Source organism: Nesoenas mayeri, assembly GCF_963082525.1.
Source record: "Nesoenas mayeri genome assembly, chromosome: 4".
NCBI classification, from domain to species: Eukaryota; Metazoa; Chordata; class Aves; order Columbiformes; family Columbidae; genus Nesoenas; species Nesoenas mayeri.
Window position 1 is genome coordinate 35,454,791 of NC_137540.1, and position 17,592 is coordinate 35,472,382.

Consider the following 17,592-nt stretch of genomic DNA (forward strand, 5'->3'; position numbering starts at 1 on the left):
CATTGCATGATTACTAGTAATTTACATTACCAGTTTGTTTCACATTAAAAAGAAAATAATTGTTAAGCTAATTCAAAGCATTTTTAGAGACCTCAAAACCTGATGTTCCTAAGTATACTCTTGATTCATTATTATTGCTGTTTTAAAAATGACTGCCAAAAACATGTCTGGGAATGATTAAAAAAGACATAAGATTCTAAAATAACAAATTCCTACAGAAAAGCAGCATCAAGATCAAAAAGCTTTTTTGCACGAGTATCAGCCCTTACTATTTTTTTGTCTATATATGTATAGTATATATATATATATACACACTGCATGAATGTATCTTCATACAAACTACGTATCAACATTACTATAAAGTACGAACTATAAAAGTAAAGCCTCAGTTGAATGAAAGATTTCATGTCAGCGTGTTCTAAAATTAGTTATTTTTATTTCTTTCTTAATGGCAAAATTGTTTTGAGATCATAATAATAATCCATTAAAAATACTATAAATTTACCTTTGGTGGCAAATATTAGGATACATTATATGTTCGATTCTAATTTCTAAATTTGTGGAAGTTAGAGGTTGTTCTAGAAACAGTTCTAGAAACCTTCTTTTGATCACACTAGATCACACTAGAATGTGACCTTACTTAAAATGTTGTTTAACTTGTGTGTGCATCAGAAATACAAGTATTTTCCTGAAATTAAATAGCTATGTGATACAAAATATGATCAGGAAAACCACCCCACAGAAATACTTGTCCTCGTTTTAACCTAGCTACTGTACCCACATTGTGCAAGACTCTGCAAACCTCTGACTGCCCTTAGCTGCCAGGATGGTTACTGGGAGTCAGTGGGGTTCCAGTGGCACTATGTTGCTCTGAGATGGCACAAGGAAAACAAACTAACCTGGAAGCTGCTTCTGCACCAGTTCTGTGCAGCTGAGGATTTCTCAGGTGTTGGCTGACTCTCTCTACAGCTACGTTCAGGAGCTTTGGCTACGATACACATAAATATCCATAACTCAAGCTGCCATTCCATTACTACCCAACCACCTTTAATAAATTCCTGAGCACTTCATTTTACCTTCTGCACTTCTTATTCCTTGTCATCATATTTTTCTTCGTAGCTCCATACATAATAATAATGAATGGTACCAGTACTTGCTTGACAGGAGTGTTGGCTATCACAACAAATACAGACTGACTTAACAAAATGCAAGACTCAAGTATCTCAGTGTGCTTGAATTTGGTATAATTTCCTTTGTTGCTAGTGCAGGTTTTTTTTGTGGTGCTGGGTTTGTTTTGTTTGGTTTGGGGTTTGTTTGTTTGCTTTGTTGTTGTAGCAGTGGATTTTTTTGTTGTTTTTGTTTTAATAAGAGGATATTTTGTACATTTCCATGCTCATCACAATTTTTTGTCAAAAGACTAAAGTTAATCTGAATCCACGCCTAAGACTTTAGTCTCCATCCTATTAAAACTACCCAGTGTTTTTCTTTTGACTTGAACAACAATGTTTGACAAACAATGTTTAAATAATGATATACAAACCAGCTGAAGGTAAAGTTCATTTATTCTGTTGGTAACTAAAAATAAACACAAATCAAAAAGTTATACATACTCTTCTTAGTTGTAAGTCAAGACAGGAAATTACCTCAGGACAATAATCAATGATAGCTATTAATAATCAAACTATTTTTAAAAAAGTACCTAAGTCTTGTATAGGACAGATAATTTGAAATATATTATTGTTTTTTAATTTGACCTCAGAGGCATTTCTGTTTGTAGGGTAATTTATTTCAAAATAATACTAATGTACTAATTTTCACTAGGTAAATCTGTTATTCCTTAGCTCACTGCCTACTCATTTGTGCACATGCCTAATAGTTTCTAATGAAATACAGCAAACCACATCAATTTTGGTTTGCTTTAAAAAGTGATGGATGACTTAGGTCCATTCAGAGAAAGTGGACATCTACAAGTTTTCCTTGAAAAAAAAAAAAAAAACTTAGATGCAAGGCCACGTTACTTTCATTTTTCATTTAGTTTATAACCTCTAGTCAGTGACAAATTTCCCATCTCTTCATTCTCACAGCGATTTGATTGCTCAGCAAGCTTCTACATAATTAAAGTGCTCAGTTTCCAGCTTTGGATCTCTAAAGTTTCCTTTATTATCACGTGAAACTTCAACAGCTACCCTATACTTTTTTCCTCCTACATAGACAAGACTCATATTTTATATAAAATCATAATTAGTGTAAGTAAAAGAAGACCTTATTGAAGCCAAACTGTGAAGCACAGGACTGAAAGTAAAACACAAAAAGGTCATCACTAGAAATGAAATACTTGTTGTTTGATTAAAACAGCTGTGCAAAATAGTTAACGGTTTCTTGTTCCTTTCAATTGATCAAACACGTACTTATGAAATATTTTCAAGTATCATATGTGTCTAATTAATCAAGCTATACTATTTTTCTCTGAAGATGTGTAATTAGCATTACAATATTATTATTAGAGCCAACTGAAACAGATTTTGCAAACAAAGCTTCATGAGGCAACACATCAAATGCCTTATTAAAAAAAATCTCAATGTCGCAGACATCATTCACTCTTTATGTTTTTAGCCTTATAACTAAAAATAAACCCCAAACATTGTCTTCTCAAACCAGATGTATAAAAATAGGCTTCCCTATAATCTATGGCTCTGCCTAAATTCTTTGATTAGAGTTAAATGGAATTCACATGTGTTGCAAATAATTGTCAGAATTTGCCTGTATCTTTTTCTTGACACTCAAAACCTTGTTTTGAGTTGTGTGAATATCTATTTTAGTAAAATTTTAAGCACTCTGACTAGAAACAACCCTACACCCACCATTTTTATTTGGTGTTGCGCTTGCACACATTACTGTTCTATGGCTGTCAAATTGTGTTTGAATTAAGTTTATTGAAGTGTTTTAAATTAAAGTTTTAGTGCCTGTTTTATATGTTTCTCTCATTGTACTTGTTGTGTTAGTTTGAAATCTTTGTTCAGAGAATATTGACCTTTCTAATAGGAATCTCTAGGGAAGGCTACTTCTCTTGTGGGGATTAAGACAGTCCAAGGTGCCACCAGCAGGAACAGCAGCAAGGACCTGAAAATCTGAAGCTTATGCAAAATCCAAGAAATAGTTAAAAGGATTGGACTGATAGTGAGCCCTTCTCCAGGACAGAAAGAACCCAGTCCTACAGACCAAAATGTGCAGACAGGACTGAAAGTCAGAAAGCCACGGGGCTCACTAAAACCAAGCCTGGCAGTGAGGAGCTGTTATTTAGGAAATAATTTAAAAGACTTTTTAAGTCCTGTTCTTCTCTTCCTAAATTGCATCAATTTAAATGCAAAACAATAAAAACAAAACAAAAATCTAAATTTATCTATTTTATATATAAAGTCATTAGAGTTTAGCCTCCTTTTTGAGAAAGTCGGAATCAGGAAGAATTGCAGAGCTTTGCCCTAATGCTCAGGCTGTCTCAGTGTCAGCCTGAAGAGCAATACCAGTAGTAGATTAAAAACAAAGCAAAAAATTGATGGTTTGGTGTTAAATAAAACATTACAGGCAAGAACTTTTGTGAGACATTTCGTAGGAAGCAAGAGGCATTTGCAGATTTATGTAAATGTAAAGACAAACAAAGACAGACAGACAAACATCTGTAGAAAGCACAGCACATCATGTTCTTGGTGCCATAAGTTCCTGGAAGAAAGAGGGAAACTACAGCTCCCCTGTGGAAATAAGTTTAGTTCTACACACAAAACCCCAGACAGTAGCACACACAGATTCACATGAAGACTACATAATCACTTGTTTTCAAGGCAGATGAATTCATATTACAACCGAAGTAAATAAATTAAGACTAGCTTGGGGAATCGATGTGCTACAGGGTTAAAGGAGAGGATCTTGGCTTGTTTCCCTTAGCCAAAAAACAGACCAACAGGGAAAACAACTGATGTTTATTAAAAAGCCTTATGTGAAAAACAAAGCAAACAAAATTTTCTTCCCATGTCAAAGGAGAGATAATAGTGCCATAAACGAACAAACAAAAACAAAAGAAAACCACCCACCCAACCCACCCACAAAAACAAACAACAGCAAAACACACCCAAACAACAGCAAAAAACAAAAAAAACAAAAAAAAAACAAAAAAAAAAAAAAAACAAAAAACACACAAAAAAACAACAAAACCCACAAAAGAAAAGAAAACAACAACAAAAAGCAACCTCAACTCAACAATCCCAGGAGTAACACTGAAAGTGTATTTAGTCTGAGGTCTCCCAACACACCAACACCCCCTACTTTAAAATATTATTTGGTCACCCGATCAAAGGAATAATTAAATGTCTTTCACCAGTATATGTAGGAATTGGTTTCATTTATTCCAATGCTCCTATTTCCTATTGTTCTGTGACAGCTTTTAGGTCAACTCAATAAGATGCACTTTTAAGAACCTATGAAATATAGTGTTTAATATCACTTGTTTCACAGAATGAAGTGTTTAAATTAACAAACATTTCAGCTTTAGAGATGTGTGCTGAAAAAACACTGCTGTAAGAAGCATCATATCGTACTTTATAGGAAAGATAAAGTCCCATATTTTAGGCTACATGAGAAAGAGAAATTCAATGTTGAACTACATTCTATAACAAACAGTCATCTATTTCTGCCACTGAAAAGCAGCATCAGGTGGGATGGATTCAAGTATGTCACCATTCTCTGTCAAAAGGAACAGGTGGAGAACTACTTGCCACTACCCCACCATCAGACCTCTGCTAGGAGAAGCTGAGGGAGTTGAGTCCAAGATTAGAAGTTCAGGGGACATTTAATTGCTGCCTATACCTGCCTAACAGGGATCTAGAGAGACGACTGACCTGGACTCTCCCAGAAGTGTCCAGTGAAAGGACAGACAACAAGCAGAAATTGCAGCAGGGGAAACTCCAACTACTTGCAAGAAAACATTTAAAGATCACATCTTAGCCATAAATTTGAAACAAGTGAATAAACCAAAATAGGTCTATGAGCTAATTTTACTGAGACTGAAAAATACAAATGTGTTACAGATATGAAAAACTAATATGCTGAATCCTCAGTGTAATGTTGCCTCTTCATTCTGGAGTTTCTGAATAGCTACAGTTTTTGAATTGTAATGCTGTCAGTTAACCTGATGTGCATTCATTAAGGAAAAAAAAAAACCAAACAAACAAACTCGTACCTAGTCAAAATCTTGCTCAGAAAAATATTGTCTAAAATTCATAAAGTATGCTGTAAATATTGAAGAATGTTACTAAGATAAGTGCAGGGTGAAAGTTATTTCCCCCAAACATTAGCTATTGCTGCTATGCATGCCAACAGCAAAATTATGTGAAAGAATTTTTTTAAAATAAAGAGGACCTTCTTGACCTAACTGTCTGGAAGTCTAATAATTTATTCTGATTAGAAACATGCATTTTTCAGTTGGTGTCAATATTTGCATTAACTATGAATAATGCATTCTTCATGTAATTAAAATGAGATGGAAATATCTAACCAAAATCTACATTTGGCTAGTAGCAGCACTGTTTAGATTTGTCCCTTCACGAGCAAATGAACAACAAACTATATGTGCACCTCTGCGGTCCTATATATATATATATACATATATATATATATACACACACAAAGTATTGCCATCACTAGTAGTAGGTCACAGGCTTCTTATTGAATTTGCAAGGCCTCAGGACTAAGGCTTATCAGGTTAGCTTGCTCTGAGCTTGTCTTGACCTGTCTTGAGCTTTCCTTCCACTTAGTTTAGCTATAACAGGAATTTGTTAACAACCAGATGGGTATGCTTAGCTTGGTTTATGTGTACTTATCTTCATACGGTACACACATAGTTTTTACATAAAAGGTAGCAGCAAGTCATTATTCTATCTAGAGTGGGGTATTTGTGGCTTTAGTAGAATAACACAGTGTAGAGGAATAGCAACCTGACATGACAGCAGAGGCCTCTAGAACCAGCAATGCCAGATGCAGCACAAAGGAGAACCTGGGGTGTCAAGAGATGGAGCACATACTGGCAACGGAAACCCTTGAGATTGTAAACTACTCACTAATGGTCAGTTGAACAATAACTCAAGTTTGGACAAAACTGGTCTTGAGGGTAACAAAAAGAGAAACAAGTATCTAACACAAAACTCACCACAGAGCACATTTGCAGAACAGTGAAGAAACAAGGTGTAAAGGCATCCTAGCAAACATACAAAAATATCTCAAGTTCTATGTATTCTAGGGCAAGAAGGAAGAAAACATCAGAGCTCTTCATGTGAAAGGATGCTGACAACAGACTGTATTTTTATCTCTTCCCCCTCACTACTTCTCACAGCAGTGAAAGATTAAGAACTCCTAGGAGGTGTGCATTTAACTGTGTTATTTATTGTACTAACTATATTTAACTTTTTTTTTCTTTACTGGTATTCTCTTTCTTATTTTTCCCTTTCTGTAATAATGAAATCTGAACTGCTAAAAATAATTCTTGGATTAGTATGTTAATAATTGAACTAAGAAAATAACAAATACTGAATTTCATTAAAAGATGTGTTTCTGTTTTTCCTGTAACAAGATATTGAGAATAACATTTGCTTTGGTTTGTCAAGTATCATGACAAGAACAAGATCATGGACTACAGTTGAACTATCCCTAGAACACTATTTAATTACTGTTAAAATATTGATCTAGATATTAATCAAAACAATGGGAAACAGTAAGCAGTCATTCTATAGTACTTAAGCAAAAAAAACCCCACTCCTGCATATTTTGACATGCTTATTTTAGTACATCCGTTCCTAGTGAACATCACCATCTCCTACCTAGTTTTCATTGTTTTTCTTTTACTTCACAATGCTCTAGCAGGCAACTTTATGATAATAAAATTAGGGGGTTTTTTTTATTCTTCTTCTTTCTTCGTCTTCTTTCATGTAAACTCAAGATTACTACTTGTTCTGAAAACCAGACTTTTAAATTTGCAGCCATACATACCTACAAAAATTGTCTGAAAACAGAACTATACTCTATGGCTAAATTGATGTTTGAATCAAAACCACCAAATATACTTTTTCCCCTTAGAGAAGAGCTGATAAGTACCTTATGGATTTGTTCAATAAGTAAAAACAAAGAAAATAAACAGAACACTCAGAAAGATGTTCTCTTTGTATCGTATGCACACAGGAAAAAGAATTGAATTTTTTCTGATTGCCTTTGATTTTTGCATTCAACAACTTCATGTTTTAATGATTCTACAAATGACACTTTCATAAAGGAATCTACACTACATAAAGAGTCACGATCAGCTGTCTATCTCAAATACCTCAGCTGAACTCCTGTCACTCCAGCGCAATCCTTCTTAACTGAATTTGGCTACGCACCAATTAGCACAGAACAAAATATATGTATATATCCAATAGGGAGTAATACAGGTTTTGTCTGTGAAATTTAACAGCACAACTTAAGCATACCCAGAGCTTCGGAAGATTTCATTTTCTCTTCAATATGCATAAACTTGACTTATGCTTTCTATCAAACAAATTGCAAAGAGCTATCATGCTACACATTTTTGGGAGACTGTTTTACAGCATCTCCAGAGGGGACTGGATAAAGAGCATTTTAATGTGCATGAGCTCATTAAAGCATTTCTTCCCTAAAGTCCAGTTCTCAATCTCATTTCCCAAGCAGATGAGTTTGGGTTGAGGGAAGGCTTTTGCACCTGTACAGAACTTCTAGAAATGTCAAAAGACTGCTGATTTATTCTTGAATGCTAATTGTGCAATTGTGTGCTTGTATGATTAGGAAGGAGATAGAGGGATTTGGGGAGATTCTGGTCACAGCAGGTACAGTGTCCAATTGCACTTCAGAGATTCAGAAAGTAGAAAACTTGTGTTATTTTGATTAGATTTTTTTTTGCTAAGCTGTAACTTGACATTTTGCAAATCCTTACTCTAAAAATATCATATTTCTGTCATTACTGTTTCTATGTGAAATATACGAAAGTACTAAGAAACTAATACAGGTAATGGATCCTTCCTATAACGTCAAATCAAGATGGTGACTTTTGTGCCATTAGTTACAAACTTTTGAAGTTCAGTGACTGCTTGAACAGCATTTGCCGAAGTTTGCATATAAAGAATGGCAACTCCATATTTAATCTCACATACAGAATCATGAGCCTATTCCTGTAAAACATGTGATGTGTTAAGGCTCAAATACAACAAAGTACTTGGTGCTCTCTTTGGCATAAAACACCACTTCAATCCCACAGGTTTCAAAAAGGCTCAAGTACATGCTTTTACGTATCTAATCTGACAGGTGCAAAGCTCCTATTTACATGCATTTAATGAAGACACTAACATAAGCTCAGACAGCACATAAATGGTTTCAGACAGTAGTACTTTCATATATATATATAACCTAGACAATTTCAACTGGCATAGTTAGTGGATTTGATTTTACAGGTACATTGAAAGCTGCTAATACCTGGGCTGAGTCTACACTAGGATGAGATAAGCTGAGATAAGCAGATAAATTAGGTAGCAGGAAGAGTCCAGCTGCAGCTCCATGCAGACCATTTCTGAGATGATAAACTGTTCCATACAGAATTATTCTTAATGAAGCTGTTATACAGAAAGGGCCTAAGAGGTTTCACCACACAAAATTGCATACAGTCAAATCAAATAGCTGGAAACCAAACTTTACCCTATGTACAAGAAAAACAAACTAACTTTTCCTAGCCCTAATATGCTTTGAATGAGATCACATTAACTATAATAGTGATTGGAAGCAGACAAGAAATCTTTAGGGTTAGAAATGAGGTGTCTACTGATAAAATATAGTGAGCATTATTTATTGTATGGTTTAACTTGCATTTGAATGCTTGATGACACTTTTATATTGTAACGCAAATAATGAGGATTTGTCCTGGTACTGGCAAATATCATTGTTGACATTTCCTCCTGGGGAAAACAAACAAACAAACCGACACACCAAACAAACAGAAACGCAAAACCACACAATCAACACCCCCCCCCCCAAAAAAAAAAAAAAATCTCAAAACAAAACAACCAGCCTCCAGTAAATTACAATATATATTTAGCTTGTATTTAGCACTATTTTATGCAAAAATCAGGGACTTATATTAATATAAGGCTTCCATAGTTGTTTATTAATCATTTTTCTACACAACCTGATCAGATTCCTTCTGTTGCATTCACTGAAAACAATATTATGCTGAAATACATATTGAAGTTTATCTAAAACTACACCATGAAAATAATTTATGAAATATTAATAGACAGGGTTGCATATCACCCAAAGATGAGTGCAAACTCCCACACCCTTGTAATTGCATACCTACAGCATTTGGCTTTATTTATTGGCTCCTTCACCTTCATAATATGAAGGTGACATGCTTACCCCAGCAAGCAAGAAAAAAACCATATTCAAATGCTTGATCTAAGGTATTAACAGGGCTCAGTTGAAACACTGCAATAAATAAGACACAAGGATTCCTACATAGCTGAAGAATGCTTTTCTCTTATTTTTGCTTTCTCTCTCCAAAGAAAGAATCTCTAGAACAAACGAACAATCAAAAAAAAAAAAAAAAAAAAAAAAAAAATCAAGCTGCATAATACTGACAATTTTAGGCAATTACAGTTAATGGAAGTGAAGGAACACAGAAAACTGAGGCTTACTGGAGAAAATACTACACGTGCTTATGCCTCCTATATTTCCCCTGAATGGACAGACTACTCTATGGTTACTAGCCAAAGACTTTCGGGCCTCTGTATTGATAAACAGAAAATCTGAAGGCTACAGCTCTGAAATAGAGAGGAAACTTACAGCTCCCCTCTCTTCTTCCCCAACTGCTCTCAAGGTGTTAGATAAGGACAAGATCCCTGCTCCCGAAGATGGCAAGCACCACAGAAGGTGGCCCAGGGACCTCCTAGAAAGAAGTCAAGAACCAGGCAGACCCCAGGAATCTAAACAGTATCCAAGAGGAGAGGGATAGATACAACATGGCAAACAGACAAGTCAGAATTTGTAACCAACAACACAACAGCATCTAATAACCTGTAACATCAATCTCATAAACCATGTAAAGCACTATCATCTTAGATGTAGAGCCATTGCTTGTTAGAGATCTTCATTTCCCACCCCAACCTCTGCCAGGAAGATCTTATCTTGTACAATGACATGCCTTTTTTAAAATTTTTAAATCTCCAGGGATAGAGATTCCACAGCCTCTCTTAATGATGTAACCAATCTCTGCTTAATGCTGTAAAACTTGCTTACAGAGAGTGACTAAAAGTTAAGCATCAATCCAATTAAATAAAAAGATATCTACATTAGCTAATAATTCACAGGATGCTTACATTAGACCCTGTTACAAAATTGCTTTTCAGTTGAAGTCTTTACTACTACTTACACTACTTTATCTGGGCAAACTTTTACACAAGTTCCATAAAATGGTAGTGCAAGGAGGCATTCTGTAATGAAACCTCAGAGCAGGTTTGAGAGAGGAGAATTTTATTTCGTTGTTATTGTTGAGATTATAACTAAATGTTTTATGTCAAATATCAGGCTTCATTAAATACTTCTTAGAGTCAGCAGTATTTTAATTTCTCAAATGCGCATTACTTCTACCTTCTTAGCTACCAAGATTATGATTTTAGGTTCATGGAAAGGTTAGACAGGGACAGCATTCCTTCCCTTTCCTCCAAATTCTAAACACTCTTCCTCCTCTGATATTAGTTACTCAATACTCTCTTTTCACATACAATAATTAATTATATTGAATATTTCCCTGTCATTACCCTGCCACCACAGCAAATAAACTTTGCAGGATGTCAGCACCATCATATTCTCTCAGAAATCACAAGAAAAAAAATTATGTCGAAGGAAGAAGGATAATTTCCTGTTATTTTGTACTATATAGGTAATTCTGTCACTCTCTTAACATCTGTTAAGGTACCAAAATATATCAGAGTATTTATGATACTCTCTTCTATAGGGAGAATTATTTTACCCTAAGCAGACAAGCATGACTCACTTGCAAAAATGAGTGTGCTTAAAATAAAACAGAACACTATTCAAAATGCTTGAGTATCTTTTGAATTACCCTTGAGAACAACTTAACAACTTACATTTCAGTCCAGGCATTCTCCTAGTAAATTCGACTCAAATTCTGTAATACTTCAGTAAATAAAACGGATTTTTTTTTTTTTTTAATCAAAATCCCATCTACTTTTTTTTTTTTTTTTTGGTGAAAGGAAGACACTTTATCTTTAAATTGTTGTTGAAACTGCAGTCTCCTGTGTATCATTCAGCTGCCTTCCTCTCACAAACTTCCAAATAAGATCTCGATTTGTAATGATTGTGTCCGGTGGCTCACTATACGGATAACCTGATTATTCTGTCTAGAAGCATAAAACACTTTCATACTCTTTAAATATCCACTTTGTACCATCATTTTAAAACCCCACATCTAATAATAATTACAGACGCCAAAATAAACTATTAAATTTTATCTGTCTCTTTTCAAATCTACTTTGTGTACTCCATAACCCAGTAGTTTATTTTCCTCTATTTGCTGAAAGGTGGTGTTAACAATCTAGCATCAGTGAACATACCAATCAGGGTTTTTTTTTAATCGTTAGTTTTCCCTTTATCTAGTCAAAGTTATAAATATACTTTATTAAAAGACTGAAAAATGAAAATTATTTAAACTGACATTCGACAAGAAGCACAGGTTAATAACCTTTGACCACCTAGTTTTACCCAACTGATGTAATTCCATTGAAATTGGTGAAATTATTAAGATATCCATTGCTGTAGGAAAGCTCATCCTGTACCTCAAGATTCATCCAACTACACTCTCCGAAGCTTGGAGTGGAATTCAAAAATCTTTCTGACTCTAAATCTTGATAAACTCCGTTGAAGCAAAAAAGCAGGGAGGATATAAAGCACTGTTAAGAGTGAAATTAGAGCCAGGTATTAGTTACAGCCCTCTCAAAACCAGCATCAAATAGCCATACATTCTTTTGTAGTATCAAAGAGCAATATGCAAATGTAGGTAGTTCAGTGTCTTCATGTCAATATTTAATGCTTCCAGGAATATTTAATTTAGAACCAGGACTGCAAAATTAATCTCAGATTTTTCCACGTTTTAAGTTCAGAAATAGCAATAGTTAAGCAAAGGCCTTCAATGAAATAATGAAAAATTGTATCCTATCCTTGTCAAGAGAAATAAAAAGCTAACAAGGTTATAACTGTACTAAAACATACAGCTCCATGTTTTCCAACTTACCAAGCAAGAGAAATGAATTTTTGTTCCCACCGTCTGCCAAATCAGATTATTTGTTTGGGTTACGTATATATAAGGATTTGAAAATCCTGCATCAAATATGAAAAATAAAGGACAAACTCAATTTCTGCTAGAAACAGACAAACAAAAAGCCTCTTATCTCTTTAACTTAGTATGTGCTTAGCAAAATTAAAAAACTTCAAAAATAACAGCATTATAAAAAATATATTTTTAGTAGACATTATTAATTATCAACACAAACCAGACTGCTAGCCCATGGTGCTCAGGAAACAAATAGGCATGATTGGTGAGTGCATCCAAAATCCTCTTTCATCCCTGTGCTCCTGGAAATGAGACTCCCCCAGTACTGCATTGAAATGGGTGAGCTTCCCTCAGACCAACTGCTCACACATGCAAGTGTGCTCAGTGCACTATCCCAACACAGTGGTCCCAGGAACAACCTGCTTCTCCACCTACCTTTCCATCAGCCACCCCTCCCAGCTTGGGCAAGCACTGAATAAGGCACCTAGACTTCCAGTGGAGGTGTGCCAGTTCTTTAACACAAAGCCATGCTGGTGTATTGGCTTGCATAACTCCAAGACAGACATGGAATATATAAGAAAGAGCTACTGTATAACAGTTTTTCAATTACATCTTTACAGCTTCTTGTGTATGTATAAGCTTCTTATCCCAATAATATTTACAATATACACTCAGACCTTCAAACGGAATCAACAGTTCCTTTACCACGTAGGTTTAACAATATACTGTGAATGTCTCAACAAGCACAAAATGTTATCAATTAAATAGAAAAACGCATCATGCTAGAGCTGTTTTTTTGTTAGCAAGATAGAAGCACCTGGTAAGCAGATTAAATTTTTTCACTGTTATTATGCCAGCCTGTGGTTAAGATACTGTTGCTGAACCAGAGTCTCTCCACTGATATCCACCTTTTAGTAATGTCAATTTTTTTGAAAGGAGGAGGAGGAGGAGTGGAAGGGGCACCAAGAGAACACATACACTGAAAGGACTGCAGAAGCCTGATCGGTCCTCTACACTTCAGACAGTAAAAAGATCACAGCAATAAATATGAAGACTATTTAATAATGTCAAGTATGCAGCACATTGTGACTATAAATAGCTAACATACAGCACCTGCATTTGTCAAATATAGATTTTGGTAGAAGCAGAAGGGTTGCTGGTTTCCCCATCTCCCTCAAAATTTTATTTGAATTTCTGTATCATTTGTTGTATTCAGTATTTGCTTTCCCTCCTGTCCTGTTTCATGGATTTCTCAGCATCACTTTACAAATGTCAAACTAATTTACAAAGGAGAACAAGATTAAATGTGGTAATAAGTATATTATGCTGCTTAGACAGCTTCAGCAGGGGTTCAAATCCAACATGGAGCAAAAGAGAGGAAAATCTAAGAAGATGGTATGCTTGTTATGGTTTCATGAGCACATATCAGGACTTCTTAAAACTATTGTGCTCTACATCCCTACCAACTATATTCTTTTTACTTTTAGTGATACAATTAGTAGGTTTCAGTGCTCCAAAAAGAATGACTGCTCAAAATGCTGAGAAACTTTTTTCTATATTAGTTACAATGCTATCCTTAAGTATTGGTGCTTCTCTGAAATGCCACTGCAGTATAACATCCCAGTCCCTGAAGAAGTTATCCAGAACTAGTGTTTAAAAAAACTGAACATTTACACTTTTACTGCATTGAAATGCCGCTCAGCACCATAGTGGTGGTAGAGGGTAGCTGGGAGTCCATGAGCAAACAGAGCACAGGACAGAGTGTTCATGCCCTTTTAACTAAAAACACATAGATCTGGATTTACCTCTTCCAAACACTGCAGTGAGCAAGCAGATGAAGCTTTCAAATGAAGATTATATTGTCAAGGTAACAATGGCAATCCTTAGACTAAGGATTATAAATATCACTGGAATTTAAATATCACTTTCTCATCTTTATTAAAAATGAACATGTGAACATTGTTTTACATAGAAAGTGTATAAATACAGTGCAGCTCTTTGCCAAAGCTTTAGATTTTATTTCACTAAACATTTCAAAAATTTATTCAGATGATAAGTGGTAACATCTCTTTCTGCAATTTTAGAACTTTCTAGAGCTCCAAAAGACCATGGAGTTACAGAGGAAAATAAAGTATACTCTCCAGGAAAAATGTAGCTAAAACCAAAAATTAAAAATAAAATCTAAATCATTGAATAACTAAAATTTTTATTAGAATACATATATAGCTAGCTCTCAGAACGTTGTATGTCAGTATATCCACTGTGCTCAGATCAGCGACTAAAATTTCATAGACTATTAGAGTGACAGACGTAATGCAGACCTCTGTGTGTGAGGTGATTCCACAATTCTGGCTGCAACTCATTATGAGAGAATTGAGGATATGACTAAAGAGGAATTCAATAACCTACTCAGCAAGTCAGCCCATGATTCAGATGCTTGAAATAATGTGATGTGCACAGAAGGAAAAAAAAAAAAAAAAAAGGCACAAATCCTTACTTTTTGCTTCATTATTCTCCAGCCACACTGACAGTCTTTGTAAGGCACAGGGTGCCATTTTTTAGTGTTCCATTGAACACACACACACACACAAAACTTTCTCTGTTGGACAGAAGGAAAAAAAAATAAAGTGTAAAATAAAGTCAAATACAAGAAATATTAAAGCATTTAAAAATGTTATATTGCTGATTTGAGTTTGGAACAAGAATTTTCATCTAGAATCAAATCTACTACCTAAGACACAAAACCAAAACAAATACATGTCATTACCCAGTAGCCAAGATCCCCTAAATTGTAACAGTATAAGGGGCCAACATTTTATACTCTGTTCATTCTCCTTGTGAATCTGTTTAAAAATTCTGGCACTGACAGTCTTTTCAGTCATTCACCCCAGCTAAACATTACAAGCAAGACATGTAAAAAGACACAGTTTGAGTCCTGTGACTTATATGCTCTTATTGTAAAATTAAAAAAAAAAAAAAAAAAAAAAAAAGGACAGTTTGGCTAATGAAGAACTTTGTGGAAGCAACATCAAGTTCAAACTCTTCCTTGGAAAATTTAGTACACAGTTAGAAACATGGCAGCTGCTTCTTCCTTTACTTAAATTGGGTTTCCAAAGATATTTACCTCTTAAAATGTAATTAGATCATAAAGGAATCAGCCAATTTTAGCCTTCAAGATACAGACAACTGTTAGTATGAGTTAGGTGTTAACAAAGACAAGTATGGTGCCTCACATAAGCAGAGAAAATTAATGTACTATTTACACGTCTCCTTACAAGAACGCTGTACAAATATATATAGTCTGACAGAAATTCTTTGTTAGATTCCACAGTTTGCTAGAAAATGAAAAATGTGAAATGTAACTACTCCTACACTTGTACAGTCCTAAAATTACATTTGGCCCTTAGAAGGCAACCGTGAGGGTGATGTAGTCCCAGGTGAAAATGAGTTTGAAAACTGTGCTCTATAGTGTTTTGACATTTAAACAGGAGGTAGCCTGTATTTACAAATTAGGTGTCTTTACTGCGATAAATCTTACAACATTTTGTTTTAATTAGAGTTACATATTAGGGTAAAACCCAACCTTCTCATGAGCAGTGCATGAAAGTTTCAATTAAAAGACTACTAAATTATTCATATTTAATGAAACTGCCAGGAATTCTGTAGAAAAGTTCAACAACATTTATCATAATATTACATTAATGAACTTGTTCTTTCTAATTACTGAATAAAAGTTCATAAAAATTCATAGAAATTTCTTAATGGATGATGTATCTTCAGATATATAAGAAAAAGCAAACCTAAATATGTTCCCAGATCTTAAAAAAAAAAAAAAAAAATTCTGAACTTTAAAAGAAACATTCAAGAAAGCAACATAATGAATAAGTTTTACACTTTTTGATGGGAAATTGGTCAGATGCAAAAAAAAAAAAAAAAATTAAGAGTATTTTCAGAAGAGGTTATGGAAAAATACAATAAGATACTAACAACAGGAGGTACAGATGAACTAGAAAATTTTTTTAAAATGAGGATAATTAGTAATGGAAATTAGATCATCCTATAACTGATTTAAAAAGAATCTTTCTGATTCTATTTATAACTACAAGCTTTTGGCCTTCATCATTACAAATAAACTAAGCAAAGTGAAAACAGTGAATATACTTCATCTTTCAAACAATTTCTATTGGATACAGTGACTGCCTTCCTAAAGGGGATGGAATTAGTCCGAAAAACATATGAGCAGTTCAAATAGAATTAGGGTTTGTTTGTTTGTTTTCGGTGATAGACCTGTTACAGCACTAGTAGAATTTATCCCTTGTTTGCCTTAAATAAATCTAAACTCTGAGAAGCTAAGAAACAATTATGGAAACAGTGTTATAGTTCTTCTGAGCCCTGCAGTAAGTTCTGTTACGCCACACAGAAATACTGTTCTCCTGTACTATACTCCTGCACAAGTGCTCATCCTTGAGAAGCTCTCTTCTATATGGCCAGAACTGCAATTTAAAACAAACTAAAAAACCCTACCACCTCTCATTAGTGCAATGCAAGGCTTGACAGTTATTGGAAACAAGCAAATAAGAAATGGACAAAACTGCTGGAGAAAGATGGGACCTGCTCATATTGTCCGCATCCATAATTGTATGATTACAACCTGTTGAGACAGTTAATGACCATACCTCCCTTTTTTCTGCCTGAAGGTGAGGCACAAATGTTTAAACAAACCCAAAATACCCAAGTATCTCAGTATCATCGAGACAAAAAACAAAAACAAATTTGGAAGTTCTTTACTTTCCATAAAACAGAACTGGTATTTTACATTCCACTATTTACTGAAACAAATCTTGTGCGGAGCCATAGTTAAACCAAAATCATTAATACACGGCTACTCTCCAACTTCCAGTCTTTCAAGAGGTCTACTTTGTTCTAGCCTAAAAGTTTACAAAGACCTTATCTTTTCCTTATGTTTTCCATTTACTTCAAGGTGCTGGAAGGTGGAGAACATTTTATTGAAGCACCACACCCCATTCAGAATTTAAGTGCTTTCCTAGGCAAAGGCTGCCTGCCACTGTTGAAAAAATAGTACCTGGTTCAGGGAAGATTTTGGTCAGACCCTGTACAGTCATCCTCATTTGAAAATACTCTTTGCTCCTCCTCAAACATGAAATATAAATGCGCATGGCAGAAACTTCATTTTAGTTCCA